Source organism: Anser brachyrhynchus (assembly GCF_964034855.1).
Source record: "Anser brachyrhynchus genome assembly, chromosome: 5".
Lineage (NCBI taxonomy): Eukaryota > Metazoa > Chordata > Aves > Anseriformes > Anatidae > Anser > Anser brachyrhynchus.
The window spans coordinates 63,038,733-63,054,296 of record NC_137699.1 but is presented as its reverse complement, the minus strand read 5'-3'; the positions used below and the strand labels follow the sequence as shown (position 1 = coordinate 63,054,296).

General features: G+C 54.2%; 1 protein-coding gene and 1 long non-coding RNA gene across 9 annotated transcripts in view; one reads left to right on the top strand and one right to left on the bottom strand.

The window, feature by feature from the left end:
- FERMT2 (FERM domain containing kindlin 2) overlaps positions 1-15,564 on the bottom strand; it is a 49,332-nt gene that overhangs the window by 31,439 nt on the left and 2,329 nt on the right. The window lies entirely within an intron of this gene.
- LOC308195763 lies at positions 17-15,479 on the top strand. The gene is made up of 3 exons (XR_013951839.1): positions 17-2,269; positions 2,704-15,234; positions 15,278-15,479. It is a non-coding gene; the product is annotated as an uncharacterized lncRNA (long non-coding RNA).

Genomic DNA, 15,564 nt, shown 5'->3' with positions numbered 1-15,564 from the left:
CTGCAACAAAGACCCCATTTCGCCAGTTAAAACCGGGACCAGAACGAACCCTCAAAAGACATCAAAGCAGAAATTCAGAGGCGTCAACCGAGACGCACCTATCGACCCGAAACGCCACCAGACAGAAGTAATTGCTGCGCTCAATAGCACCCAGAAGCCACCTCGGAGATGAGTGCCTCGCTTTTCTAAGGGGTGTACCGAGGGGTCTGAATCGTTTTGGCGAGCCCTCACCTCTGGCTGTTGCTGCCAGCCCTGCTGAACAAAGGAGGCTCTTTCTGCTCACGCAGAATTTAGCACAACGGGGGCTTGCTTGGGGAACTGCGCACTGCCACAGCATTAACCCAGAAATGGGACAGAGAGGAGGGAAAAAGCAGGAAAAACGCATGACAGATCCATGGATCACCTAGCCTGGTGGCTGGGACACCAAAGGGCTCGTTAACAACCCAGCGCTGTCCCCGGGACGGATTTTCCCAGCCCTTATGTGATCTTTTCCCCTCTCCCACTAACACCCATCCTGCGCCACGCTCTCCCCTTGCCTGTCCCACAGAGCATCTCCGAAAACTGCCCAGGCACCAACGGCGCACTGCCAGTGGGGAGGAGCACGAGCGCTGACCGCAGATGGGAACTGCCTCGCAGGCATCCCACGCCGCTCCGCCAAAGCCCGAAGGCAATAGTGGGATTTCGGAGCTGGCCACGTGCGCGATGCCACCCCACGACGGACATTTTCCCCCGTGCCATGGCACAGTGGCAGAAGGCACATCAGCACCCGCTGGGGCAGGAGGAAGGCAAGAAGGGGGCAGCTGCACTTTGCAAGGACAAAGTTATGGGCACACTAAGCGCAGAGGATTTGTTTTATTTGCAGATTTTTATTCCCGAAGCTACTGCTTATTTCATATCCAGGACTCACGGAGCAGAAAATAAAGTCACAACGGGATCTGGAGTGCGGGATCATTGAGAAAAACCTGCGTGGGATTTGAAACAGAAGCTTTTTCCGTGTAAATCCTGGTAAGATGGCACGGTCACGGAGCCAGAAAGTGGAAATGTTCGGCTAGACTTTTCAACAGCCTTGTACAATCAAATTAAACAAAACCAAATATAGAAAAGCATGCAAACTTGCACAAGCTTTGGCTACTCTCAGAAAAATCCGAGAAATCATTACAATGGACTTTGGTAATGAAGTCCAACTTCTGCCCTGCTGGAAGCTGAGGAGGTTGGCACGGGAAGCCTGGGGGAGGAAAAAAAAAAAAAGTGTTTTGAATCGCTAACTTGTGCCTAACAGGAGGGGATTTGGGTTTAGTCTGCAGGTTAACCTCTCAGGCCATGGCGTGAGCACGCACAGCATCATCCTCCGGCCCAAGAGCATTTAACAAATTACCAGTGAGATGCTGGCTATGCCCGGAGGTTGCTGAGTGCCCCTGGGGCTGTTGTGCACAGAAGAGTTGGTGAATGTTTAGCAGCAGTGTCCGTGGGCTGGGGAATGCCAGCCCCCTGCTGCCACCTGAGCAAAGGTTTACAAGCATTCAGCAGGGCCCCAGCTCATGAGTTACTGATTTGTCGGGGTTTTATGACAAAGCTGGGGATTTCGGCTCAGCCCTTGCACACCGACAGCCACGGGATGGATGCTTCCCATGGGCGAAGAGCGAGCCGAGAGCCTGGGCAGACCTCTGGAGAGCACCAGCCCGATGGCAGCGCTGGTAGGGAGAGCAGCAGAAATGATGAGCCCGTCTTTTCTTGCAGAAAGAAGAGCCCGTCTTCACATTGGCCTCCCAGAGCTGTGCCAAGAGGGATGCTGAGGACGTTTCGGGCAGCAAAACCCTGGGAGCCAGCGCTGGGCATCTTTGCTGCTCACCCTAAAAAGCAGCTCAGGCCGTCCTGCACGTGCGAGAGGCATCCCTAATCGCCCAGACAGCTGCAGAGACCTCTGCGAGGACCAGACATCCGATACGAGGGGAAGGGCTGCTCTACAACCTGCTTTTAACCTTCAAGATCCCAAGTGTTAAATTCACGCCGGCGCCTTGCCACAGTCGCACCACACCTGCTCGTCCGGCGCGATTACATTTGCAGATTTTTATTCCCAAAGCTACTGCTGATTTCACATCCAGGCTTCACGGAGCAGAAAATAACTCTTCATCGAGACGCGCGAGAAGTCCTTTTTAATTCTGCAGGCGCTGTTGCACGGACGGGTGCATGCACGCACAATCACCATTTAAGCACTTCGTAACAAAGCCACATTTTGGTGTAGTGCGAAATAACGAAGGACCCTGGGCAGGTAGGATGCCGGGAGGTTTACCAACGCCTGACTTCATAGCATGGTTTGGGTTGGAAGGGCCTTTTAAAGATCACCTAGCCCAACCTCCCTGCTCCAGAAGCCTGAGCGCTCCTTGGCAGGCTCCCCGCGAGCTTATGACTTACTCGCAGTAGTATACAAGACCCCGGTGTTACATAAACACCGCCTTTGCCTCGTTATTTTGGGATATCCCCCGTTGAGGAGGGAGCCCTCCTCCTGTGAGCCAGGAGCCCGGGCAGGACCTTCGTCACGCTCCGGGAGGAGGAGAGGTGCCTCCTCCTCTCCTCCTCCTCCCTACAGTTGGCCAAGCCCCGCAGGGCTGAGATCTGGGTTGGGAATTATTAAAAAGAGGAGGTGGGCAGGGAAGGGCTGCCAGCCTGTTTGGTGCAATTTGGGGTTTGTTTGTTTGCTTTCAGAGACGTGAGAAGGAAATGAAGCCGTGCAGCTCGCGCGGGTCCGCCCGCAGGACTCCGCCTCGCGCTCCAGCCTTGCACACACACGCGTGCCGTGGCCGCAGCCAAAACGGAGGCTCCCGCTCATTTTTTAATTATAAGCAACGACTTTTAGAGCAGCAGACTCAAGTCCTCTGAGCACGAATCCTGCCTGTATCCATTTGTGTGTGTACGCATATCCACGCTGATATAAAATACATCAATATAAATATAATGATCAATATTTTGACATATCACGCATATAAAATATACAGGGACACATTTATTTCATATATACACACAGACATATCTGCATGTATATGGATGTCCTATCTCCACACACATATAAAACGTATATAGCTGTGTGTATACACAATAAATGTTATATACATAAGAATGTATATATACATTAAATGTTATATATGTAAGCTATGGTGCGGGGACTGAAACCAAATCACAACCCAGGCACTTCCACTCGCAAAAGTGGCTTTTGTGCTTGGTAATCCACCGCGGAAAACAACTTTCAGGCTTTTCAAGGAGAAGAATGCTTTCATACGGATGCAAGAAGACAGATGAGAGTTAGTTTTTTCGTGTTGTTTTTTTTTTTTTTAAGCTTAACGTGCACTATACACCTCATTGAGAACACCACGAATGCGGACACCGCCCGTGGAACGCCAGCGGCCGGCAGCAGACGGCTCGAGAGGCAGCCGGGGGACTGGAGCACCTTTGGGCTCGAGCAGCGGCTGATAAGGCGGCAGCCCGGCGCTCGCAAGCCGCAGGGAGCGGCCAGAGGCTCTCCAGGGCTGGGACCGTGCCCCCATGGGGACGAAGAATTCCTGCAGAGGAGCCCGGGGCTGCCGGGTGAGCCGGCTGCAGGGGATGCATAAGGCACTGCCTGGCTGCTGCGCCGGGGGAAAATACAGAAATGCTCCAAAGCAGGCGAAAAAGGGAGAGATTTAAAACTGTGCGTGAAAAAATCATAACAGTAAAAGAGGGGAGAAGAAAAATAATCGCTTTCTGCGGTGGCTTCGGTTGGTTTTCCACATGCTGTCAAAGGACGTGTGCCAATAAGGTGTGCAGGCGCTGGCAAGAAGCCTGCCCTCGCACTGCTCCGATGTCTGAGCATACTTTATGCACTTTATGGGCTGCTCCGGTGCACGGAGCAGGGCAGAGGTGGCAGGGGATGAAGAATAAGAAGGGTTTAGCAGCCATGAGCACTACCAGGGGTCAGCTCCAGCCAGTGGCAGCTCTCCTGGTCACAACGTTATTTGCTCAGTGTCTGTGCATATCTATATACCCGGAATCTCTGCATTTACCCATTTATTTACTTATTTATTTATTTACCCATATATATATATACACCCATATATATATATATATTTACCCATATAAATATATATACACCCATATATATATATATATTTACTCATATATATATATACCCATATATATATATGGGTAAATGCAGAGATTCCAGGTATATAGGCATGCACACTGTGCATATATATATATATATATGGGTAAATATAGATATATATGGGTAAATATATACATATATGGGTAAATGCAGAGATTCCAGGTATATTGGCATGCACACTGTGCATATATATATCTATCTGGGTAAATAGATATATATGGGTAAATATAGATATATATGGGTAAATGCAGAGATTCCAGGTATATAGGCATGCACACTGTGCATATATATATATATATGGGTAAATATATATATATGGGTAAATATATATATATGGGTAAATATATATATATATAGGTAAATGCAAGGATTCCAGGTATATAGACTTGCATAGACACTGTGTATATATATATACACACATACATACAGATACATTTATCCATGTATACATACATACATGTATATTTATCCATATATACATTATATGTTTATATAGGTGTGTATATATACATACACCATATTCACCCATCTATAATTACATGCACACTCTCTTGGTAAATATATATACATATGGGTACAGCTATGTGTATATATATATATATGTATATAACCCATATCGTTCCCTATGGGGTGGGACATGACACCGCCGCGTCGCTGCTCGCGCTGACCTCTGAACACCCAGATTCCTTCCAGCATGCCAAAGCCACTCCTTCGGAGACGATCATGGAAGAAATATGCACGAACTGCGCTGCTGCCGTTCGTCTCGGGTCAAACAGAAGCGCTGATGGTTTTTGCTGGGTGACAGGGTCACTGTCTCGGGCGCAATCCATTTGTTGGTACAGTTTTGAGTGTTTTGGGGTTTTGGAAGCGTAAGCTGGGATTTAAACTGGGATTTTAAATGGAAAAGGATAAAAAAAATCCTTCTGCCCTTTGAGCATGACACTTGAAAAATCATACTTCGAAGCACAGAGAGACAAATAGCCTATAAAAATCATTATCGGCCTGCTGTAATAAAGCTGCAGACAAGACAATCTGATGCTCTTGGTACTCATGAGATTTAATGGGGGTTTTAATCAGATGCCCCGTGTGCATTTGAGGCCAGCTATGAAAAAATCACTGTGCATCAGCTACTCTGCAGCCACCACTTGCGAAAGGGCTTTTACCTGCAGGCGAAAGCAGAGCAGCAAAGCGGTACCTTGAATTCTCCCACGTTTACCCCCACGGGCAGCCACCACCCCTGCTATGCTATCCTGCCTGTCTTCGGGAGCACAAATATCACCTGAGCACACCCACGGAGGTGTCAAAACCAGCGCAGACCTGTGCTGGAATTTAAATTTAAGGAAAACATTTCTTGCATGAAAAATAGCCTGACTTGTTAAAAAAAAAAAAAAAAGTAAGGGAAAAAAAACAGCCATGCAAGATCCAGATGTCAGAGCACACTGCTCGGTTGCAGACAGCTATGCGAAAGCACGGAAAAAAGGTGCCAAAAAACCCTGCAAAGGACAACAAGCACATGAGGATGCGATGCGGAGCGCAGCCCTTCAACGCATCCTCGCTCCGAGTAATTATTGGCTGTACTCTGCTAATAAGGGAGCGCTTTGCTCTGATGCTGGAAACAGAAGCGTCCTTTCATCGGGTTTGTAAGTCAGGGCTACAGGGGCAAGCCCACACCTCGACACGGTGTATGCTGACTGACGCACCGACGAGTTGACAAAAAAAAATGCAGCTGTCGATCCTCCTGCTGCCCAAAAGCTCAGCACCTCCTGGTGAAGCACCCACGAGATGTTAGGTTTCTCGGTGCTCGGCACTGTTCGGTGGCCCACAAAGAAAAAGGGGCACGCGGCGTGCTCTCTGCCAAGTGGTTCGGCAAAATCATGGGGCCAAAGCTCTGAGCCCTTGTCCCTGGCACACCCCTGAGCCCCCGCCAGCACCCCAAGGCGACCGCGCGCAGCCCCGGCCAGCAGGACGGCTGCCGACGAGCGTGAAAGTCGCCTCTGCTCTAAAGTAAACTCTAGGAAGGAAGCTCTTTTCAGCGGTAATAGGATTACTCAACTAGCACTTGGAAATTTAATTCATTAAGATGCCACGGCACTTGCACTGCTAGCGCCCGGATCCCTCCTCCTCCGGCCCCAGCGGCAGCGATCTCCCTCGCTGCTCACCTGCAGCGGCAGCAGCGACGCCCTCCTCACCTCTGCAGCATTTGGGGCCATCCCACAAGACGCATAAAGCCCAGGCTGACGGCCCCGCAAGCTCTGAGCCCAGCATACGGCACCTGCCCCCGAGGCGAACACTTCCATTGTGTTTTTACGCATAAATTTATTACGCGTACGGGCACGTAAAATAAAACCCGTTTTATTTCTCAGCGTTTGCTGAGGCAGGGAGGTCTGTGGGTTTTTCTCTCCTGCTCTGTGCAGCCATACCCAGCCCAGTCTGAACTTGCTGGCCCGAGTTTAGCAGCAGTGCTAACCCCGGGGGAACGCCAGGAGACCCCCCCACGAAAGCTGAGCGTGACCCCCAGCACCCCCAGGCACCCCACACCGGGCGCACGTGCGTCCTGCAGGCTCCCTTAGATCCCCTGCGCCAGCACCAGCAGCAGTTTGGATTGCTCATTTTTTCTTGGGGAGGAAACACAGGAAAGCAAGGGCGGATTTTTGTTTTAAAATATATTTTAACAGGGTCTTCGCATCCTGATTTAGCCCCTCTGTTGCACCCCCCTCGCCATGCACGCCACCAGAGGCGGCTTTCGCCGCCTGCTCTCCGCGGCGGATGGAACCACGAGAAATGGAAGCAAACTCGATTAGGGTTTACATGATTCACCCAGCACAAAATAGGAAGCATCGCACGGAAACAAGAGCGGCAGCGGAAGGAAGGAAAACCGCTTCGGCGGGGAGCCTCCAGCTCCCTGCGGGGACACAAAGGGACAAGCGCCCGGGGTTGGGGGGCGACGATGCCAGCGGTGCGCAATCCTGACTCAGCCCCCGAGGTGCAATTCCTGCCAGAAAAACAGGAATGACACCCGTGCTTGGTACCCGAGCCAGAGGACGTTGCACGGGACGCATGCACGGGGCAGATAAAGGCGGGCTGAGCAGGCAGCCTCAGTTCCCTACGCCGTGTTTGGAGGCTCAGCCCCGCTACGATGCTCAGCGCCGGTTATTCGGTGATAACAGCTTCGTCTGCAAAGCGAGCTGTGCAACCGCTGCCGTGCCTGGGGTGCGCGGCAGAGCGATGGACGAAACCCCACCTTTATTTATTATTATTATTATTATTATTTATTTCTGCAGAAGTCGTTGTGCCATTATTCACAATAACTTCTGCAGAAATATGTGTAAAAACATCTGCAGAAATATTATGCATAATCTAATCAACAGGAGTTCAGAAACGAGTGTAATAAATTCTGCAGAAATATTACGGATAATCTAATAAATAGGAAATATTATATGTCTTCCTTATTTCAACGCTGCAGCCTTCTAAAGGGCTCCCAGCCCTCGAGCCCGTGGCTCCTGCTGGCCACCTGGAAGGCACAAAAGCCACCAGGTCGCTCGCCCTGGGGTCTGGCTGCTCCCAGCGGAGCTCTGCGTGTTACCGGCGAGGACGGGAAGCTCGGCGAGACGGCGACATCGCTCTTCCCAGGCGATTTCGGAAAGCGCAGACTTTCTAATTGAATTTGGAGCTTTGGCGATTAAGCCTTCCAAAAGCACATATATCTGCAGGGAGGAGGGGGAAATAAAAGAAAACAACCAGCGAGACAGCCCAGATAATTGGCTGGTCGGAGATTTAAAATGTAATAATTGGCAAGATGAAGTTCAGGTTGCCGTCTGGCTGTTTCACAAGCTAAAAGCCATCCAAGGCTGTAAAAAAATGAAGGTTTATGCAACCGCTCGTGTGCCTGCAGCCCTCCAAATATTGCTCTGGACCTGCTGCCCGCTTTCAGCCCTGTTTTCCAAGGACCTGGAGGGCTGCGGGGCGCTGGAGCCAGCTGAATCTGGAGAGAAGTCGCTTTCGGCAGCGCACCGCTCCCAGGCACGGGTTAATATTTGAAGGGCCACGAGGTGCCACCTGCACTCGGACCTGCTGCAAACGCGCCGCAAACGGGGCGAACGCGAGAGAAGCTGAGCGGCACGGTTCTCCGGAACAAAGAAGAAGTCGAAAAAGCTTTTCTCCGGCTTGCCGAGCACTTTCTCCCCCTTTCCCAGCAGTTCTCCCCCATGGAAGCTCCAGCCTGGATAACCCAAACCAGGGTCACGTGCAAGAACCAAGCCTGGCCAAGAAAGCGACGTTACTGCAACGCGGCTCACGTTCCTCATTTCCCCGTCAAGCAGGAATTTGGGGTGTTTTTCCAAACTGTAACGAACAAAAAACCCTGAAAGCCAGCGAGAACGCTCAGGGCTGAGTCCCGCCGGCTGAGACCTTCTGGTTTTGCTCCTCTGCCCCTCCTGAGCTATCAGCCACATCTCAGAAGGAGAGCAAGAAACGCTTCTCCTTCCCGGGCGGCAGGAGGGGGGGCATCCGAGCAGAACGAGACTTTTCCCCCAAAGCACGTCCAGGCTTGGACCTGGGATAAACTCGGTGTGCCAAGAGCTCTGCGAGCGCTGTAAATCTCCTTCCTTTGCCTCGTCTGTAAGAAAAGCCACCACCAAAAAATAAATCCCCCAAAGGCACAGAACACGGGCTCGCGGCGGCTGTGCAATCGGCGGTGTTGAAACGGCCGAAGTTTGCAGCGCAAACACTCCCTCTGCTCTTTCCCAACTTGGCAAACACTCCCCACACCCAGGAGTTCACGTCGCTGCCCACACACCTCTTCTCCCCTCCCGTTCCCAGAGAACAAGGGTTAAAACCCGCCGCTGTCGCAGGTTACGCCGCGAATCCCCACGTGCATTTCGGCACGCGCCGCGCCGCGGAAAGTTGCTCTTGCAGGGGCGCTGGGTGGCAAGGCTGCATTTCAGAGCACGGATCCCTGCCCTCGTTGTGCTGGGGCCGCAGGCACCAGCCATAATCCTTTCTGCCAGGCACCATCCCCTAAAAACCGGCCCGTTCCCCGAGTTCAGCATCATTCCTTGCCCTTCGCCTGGCCCCACACGAGGCCCTGCTTTGCCAGGGCGCACGCTTCGAAGACAAGCGCACGTTTAGGGAATTGAGGTTCCTGGTTTGCTTCTTGTCATGTCTCCGAGGGGGGACGGATCCAGAAATCCCTGCTGGGGGAACGCACGGAGGCAGTCAGCTTCTGATTGAAACGTTGGACTGCTCTGAGCGCAATTTATTCGCTTTTTTGTATGCAGCTGAGGGAGACTCGGCCAGACGCGAAACGCGAGGCCGCATTAAAAGCCCTGATGGACGAGGGTGGGGAAAAGGAAAGGATGGCCGCGGCAAGAAAAAAAAAAACAAAAAACCAAACCAAAACAAGAAACAAAACTAAAAGGGAAGTGCACGGATGTGCCAGTGCTCTCATTCCAGCTCCATCCGACGTCAGCGCTTCGAGCAGCTCCCCTCGCCAGCTTCCCCCCGCGTTACGTCAAAGCGAAACCTGACAAAGTGCGGAGAGGAAGCTGCTGATTTGGGCTGGGTCTGAGCGGCGAACCCAACAATTTCCTGTCTGTGGTCGGACAAGCCCTGGCACCGCGGGAACGCCGCCGCCGCTTCCCCCTCCGACCGGGCTCCGTATCCCAAGGCCGGGCTCTTCCCAGCCCGAGCGGGGGTCTGGAAGGGGAAAAGCCCCCCCGCGGCATCACCGGCACGGCGCGAGCCAGCGGGGAGCTGCGGGAATTTTCCGCCGCGGCCCCAGGTGGAGGACGGCTGCTTCTCCACGCGGGCTTCTTGCTTGCTTTTACGCGCCGCTATTTGGACGAAGAACAAACACACGAGAGAGGAAATTACTGCAAAAAATAGATTTTTTGTTTTTGGCATCCCTAGAGCCGTCGCCACTCGGGGCAGAAACGCTAATCGCCGTGACCGCGGCTCGGAGCTGCGTGCGGCTTTTACCTACCCCCGCCCCGAATTCCTCCGCTCGCTGGCAGCACAGATGAATATTCCGCTCGCGCTAACAAAGAGGACATTATTTGAGCCCCGATCCTGCGATTTTGTTGTGTGCCTACGTAGAAGCTTCCTGGAGTCAGAAGCTGGATGCAAAGCAAGGAGCCTGCCCCACACGGAGCAACGCGCGTGGCCTCTGATTAACGGGCTGCCTTAACGGCCGCTTCCATATCTCACTTACATGCCAGGAAAAATGTGTTACCCGAGGGAGGAGGACTCGGCATAGGTCGATAGCGAAGATATTAATCACGTAGAGATATGAAAAAAGCAGGGCCAGCAGCTCCAGAGGTCTCCTTGAAGATGCTGCTGGAGCGGGAGCATTCCTGCTGGGCACGGCCCGTTGCTGGAGCTGCTCTGCGCCAGCCTCCCACCACGTCCCCTCCCAGCTGCTGAGAAGCCCGGGACGACATTCCCCAGAAGGTGGCTGGTGCTGGGCACTCGAGGAGCAACCCTTGCCCAGCACGAGCTGCCCTCGGCGGTGACCACCACCACCACCATCACACCACCACCACCACCATCACCCCCTCGCAAGCCTCCCGGCGTGCTAACCAGGACTCACAGCCCCCTGCAAACACCACGCACTTGAAAAGCGAGAGAGGGATGATTTGAGCACTGGTTTTGAAGCAGAGCTTCCTCCTCGCCTCGACCGACAGCTGACGGCCAGACGAGCATCCATCCGCAGCCCTTGCGGATGAAGATGCTCAGCCCTCATCCTCGCGGCACGGCTGAGAAACGCCCCGGCCACGCTGCAGGCACCAGGCACGGATGATCAGATCAGTTTTTTTTGGAAAGCGTGCCTACAATAAAACCCTTTCCTTTATTCTCGTTGGCCTCCAACCGCTCCTCTCACCTCCTTTAGCAGCAGGGTGAACGTGCCCACCTACAGCCCTCGCCTATGGCTCCTTGGAGGATTGCAAGGCAAAAGGAGCAAGGCACCTGCAGGACAGCCCCGCAGGCTCACCCTGCCTCACGTCCGCAGCAGAACAGCACGGTGCAGGCACTCTGTATTTTTTTTTTTTTTTTACACAGCCTTGAGCTCTTTCAGAGAGCCCATTTCAAGGCAAACGATTTCCACAGCAGGTCTCACCAGGGCTCGGCGCGTTTGTAAGCGCTGCAAAACCTCAGGCACGGAACTCGGAATCGATGATGCTGCACTTCCTCGGCGTTTTATTCATAGCCCCGTAAGGGTTCCATTAAGGAAGAGTCCTTCCGTGGCGAGCGCTAACATTTTCATTCAGTCTTCCTACAGAGCGGGGGCTGAAGTCATTGGCGAGGTAATTCGGGCAGAGCCCATTCGATTGGGAACAGAGCCCCTGGGCTCCTGATGAATCCCAGACACATCTGCAGGCTGAAGCCAGCGGAAGAAAGAGCTCAGTGTGCTACGCCAGCAACAAAAAAACCCAAAATTCGCACGTGCCAGCTCCCCTGCCAGCCCCCGCGTTCAGGTGAGAGCCGGCCCTCCGCGGCGACGCACCCGGAGAACGGGACAGCAGGGCTGCCGGAGGGGGCAGAGAGCTTGGCACACATCCCCAGGCCATCACCAGAGACCCGCTTTGCCAAAAAAACACAGACTTGGAGGCTGCCACCGCTGCTGTCAGGTGCTCTGTCGGGGCAGGGGCTTGCTCTGCCATGGGTCCTGTGCCCGCATCGAGCCGAGGGGTCCCAGGCGGTCCCCTCTGCAGGTCCCCACGGTGCTGTGCAGCTTCGTCCCTAGGCTTTGGCATCCGATCGGTGCACGTTTAGGTCACCTGCCTTCAGCCGTTCATCTGCCAGACGTTGTTTGTCCCCCCTCCTTGTTTCCTTCAGCTCGTCTTTTACTCCCGCGGCACCCACCGAACGCCATCCCCCTTCTGCAGTACGTCCCAGAAAGCTCCTCCCAGGCCCATTCCAAAAAAAAAAAAAAAAAAAAAAGGCAAGTTTTTGGTCGGGTATGTTTAAAACAGCCTCGAGTTGACAACAACAATAACCTCTGCTCACTTCCTTCCTTCCTCCACTCGCAGTGATTTTAAGCCGCGTTTTTTGTTTGTAAGTCAATAGTGGCAGGATTCCTAAAAACCCCTGGGTGAGCACCACGGGTTTCCAGCGCGGAGCCGGCCCCGCGCCCCAGGACGCAGCCTTGCTTGTGATTTTAAGCAAGGAGAAATAGGTTGCTTCGTACGTCAAAATTAACCAAATGTCTTCTGCGAAACTGGAAAAGTCTAGAGTGAAGCCAGCTCTTAAAACCTTATTAAGTATAAATATATAATAACAACAATAACGATGATAATAACGATGATAATAACAATAATAACAATCCAGCCCAGCTTGAGATGCACTGCACATTACAATGGCACGGACAGGATTAATAGCACGCTCCCTACACCGTAACCGGGATTTTACCCCGTACCTTTATAGGTGACCAATTAAATCCTACTGCTCTTAAAGCCTCAGCAGTTTTTGCCTATTTTTCAGAGGTCGACTCTGCGAAACACATGGTACATCTCAATTAACCAAGTGGCTTAATCCGGCAGGGTGATAAATAACAGGGAGCGAGCAGGTCACTGCAATTCACTTGAGTAACCAGATCCCTGTCTGCTGCTTGGGGTTTTTCCAATCTGCATTAGGGATAGGTTTTAATTGTAAACTCCCCAAATTGCAGGCTCTGTGCTGGCAAGGACTGAATGCCCAGGAGTCACTGACACCCGACGCTTAAAGCCACCACCCTACACTTCTGCCAGCACCCTACAGCAGGGCCAATCTGCTCACGATCCCCAGCGACGCCCTAAATTTCAGCAAAACTCCCCCAAATCATCTTGCCCTACCCCACGAGCAGGGCAAGAGGACGGAGCAGGCGAAGCCATGCCCACGGCACCGATCCCCCACCCATCTGCCAGGGGGGGATCCCAGAGCTACGGGAAACATCGCTTTTAGGAAGTTTCCCTAAAACTCAAAGGGTGAAAACTAGGACCTTTGGAAAACAACTTTTTCAATGCTGGGAGCCGCTAAAAAAAAATAAAAGAGCAGCAGCGGGGAGCGAGGGATGGGTTGAAAGCGCAGGGAGAGGGGTCTGACATGGGAAAGATGCAGGGTGAACGCATCTGGAGGCGAAAGGGCGCAGGAGGGCGAGGGGACAGCGTCCATCCTGCTCCCCGGGAACGACCCCGATCAAGCGGCTGGCCTTCAAAGCACAGCAGTGCAAATAACGAGGAGGGAAGGGAGGCGACCACATGCAGGGAAGGCGAGGAGAGAGGGAAGGGGCAGCCTGAGCGTCCGCGGGCCCCGAGCACCACGACAGCCGAATGCACAGCTCCCGCGCGGGGCCGAGGGCCAGCATTCCTTCCCCATAATACAATGCCTAATTTAACGGGAGGAGAGGAGCCTGGCGAGCTCTTCGCGGGGGGACGCCTTGCGTCAGGAGCTAATTTAAGCCCTCGCTGGGCTTCGTCCCCCCGCACGCGCCGAGCCCCCGCGCGCCAGGCGTCCCCTCAGTGCGACGTCAGCCCCGAGCTGCAGAGCCCAGGGGGGCAGCGCTTATCCATCCGGGGGCCGATTTTTACCATTTCTAGAAAGCCATTGACTTTTTTTTTTTTTTTTTGTGCTTCCCCGTGTGCTCAGCCCAGCTTCGGCGGATCTTTCTGCAGCTCCGGCATAAAAATAACAAAAATAAATGAGTTTTCTGAGTCAAGGCTGTCTCGAGCTCAAGACCCTCTGATGCGAAGGTTTGCTTCCTTTTCAAACGAGCGTACTTATGTCTGTCTCTTGCTTCCTTTAGCTACAGATAATTGATAAATCGGAGCCCGAGCACGGTGTAAGATGGTGTTTTTAAAGCCACGCAAACGCTTCGCATGGAAGCAGGACCTGCAGGCGCAGCTGACAGCGCTGCTACTCCCACAGCCACAGGCATGCGCCGGCAACTCGAAATTAATATTTTATTTGAGCAATTACGGTAATCAGCCCGAACAACGCTGCTGGGTAAACACAGGCAAGCCATAAGGAGCCGATACAAAGAGGAGCCGCTACGAGGCCGTCCCCGGACCGCGGGTTGGGGACAGCACCAAGTGGCTTTTGGGGACGCCGGGCCGCGAAGGCGCCCACGGAGAGCGCACAAAAGCTCGCAGCCGGCCGGCCCCACCGCCTTCAGATGCCGGTTTTCACATGCCCCAGACAAACGGGCCCTTTGTCCAGGTGCGAGCTCAAGGCCACCGGACACCGCGGGGCTCCCGGCCCCCCTTGTTGGCCCCAAAAGCCAGGCAGCCCCAAATCAGCTCAAAGGCGCTTTCCTCGCCCAAAAACGGCACCGCGCGTGGAGCAGGGCCAGCCCTTCCAGTGCTGACCGTGCAAACGCGCTGCCCAGCTCCGCTCTGTGCTGGCTTTCCGAATTAAATCTTTTTTTGTCAGCCGGAGAAGGCGCACTCGCACAGAACCCACCCATAAATGACGATGTCTCCCGGCCCCACGCAAAGTCCCCTTTGCAGAGCAGCTCAAAGCACCGGCCCCGGGGGCGGAACGGTTCGGCTGCTTCTGGCCCGAAGTGGGTGCAGAGCGTGGGTGCTGCCGGGCACCCCTCGGGGCCCCAGGGGGCTGGGTGGTGCTCAGAGGGGTGTCTGGGGAGAGGGGCACCCCGGGGCACTCGGAGGGCTGGGACAGGGTGCTGGGTGCTCAAGCAGAGTCCTGGGGCAGGGTGCTGGGTGCTTAAGCAGAGGCTGGGATGGGGTGCTGGGACGTGGAGCAGGCAGGGTGCGGGGCGCTGGGTGCTCAACCAGACTTCTGGGGCAGGGTGCTGGGTGCTCAAGCAGTATGCCGGGACAGGGTGCTGGGTGCTGGGACAGGGTGCTGGGTGCTTAAGCTGATGCTGGGACAGGGTGCTGGGGCAGGATGCTAGGTGTGGGCAGGGTATCGGGTGCTGGACATAGGCAGGGTGCTGGGCACTGGGCATAGACAGGGTGCCGGGTATAGGCAGGGTGCTGGGCATTGGATACAGGCTAGGTGCTGGGTGCTGGATGTAGGAGGGGTGCTGGATGTAGGCTGGGTGCTAGGCATAGGCAGGGTGCTGGGTGCTGGATATAGGCTGGGTATTGGGGTGCTGGATGTAGGCTGGGTGCTGGACACGGGCAGGGTGCTGGGTGCCGGCCACAGGCAGGGTGCTGGGCACTGGGTGCTGAAGCACAGCACTGTGGCAGAGTCCTGGGAGCTGGGGCAGGGTGCTGGGCGCTGGGGCAGGGTGCTGGGGCGCTGGACACGGGGTGCTGGACACAAGCAGGGCGCTGGGTGCCGGACACGGGCAGGGTGCTGGGTATGGGCAGGGTGCTGGGTGCCGAAGCACAGCACCGTGGCTGAGTCCTAGGAGCTGGGGCAGGGTGCTGGGCGCTGGGGCAGGGTGCTGGCTACAAGCAGCCGTGTGCCGGCGCCCAGCCCTGCCCGAG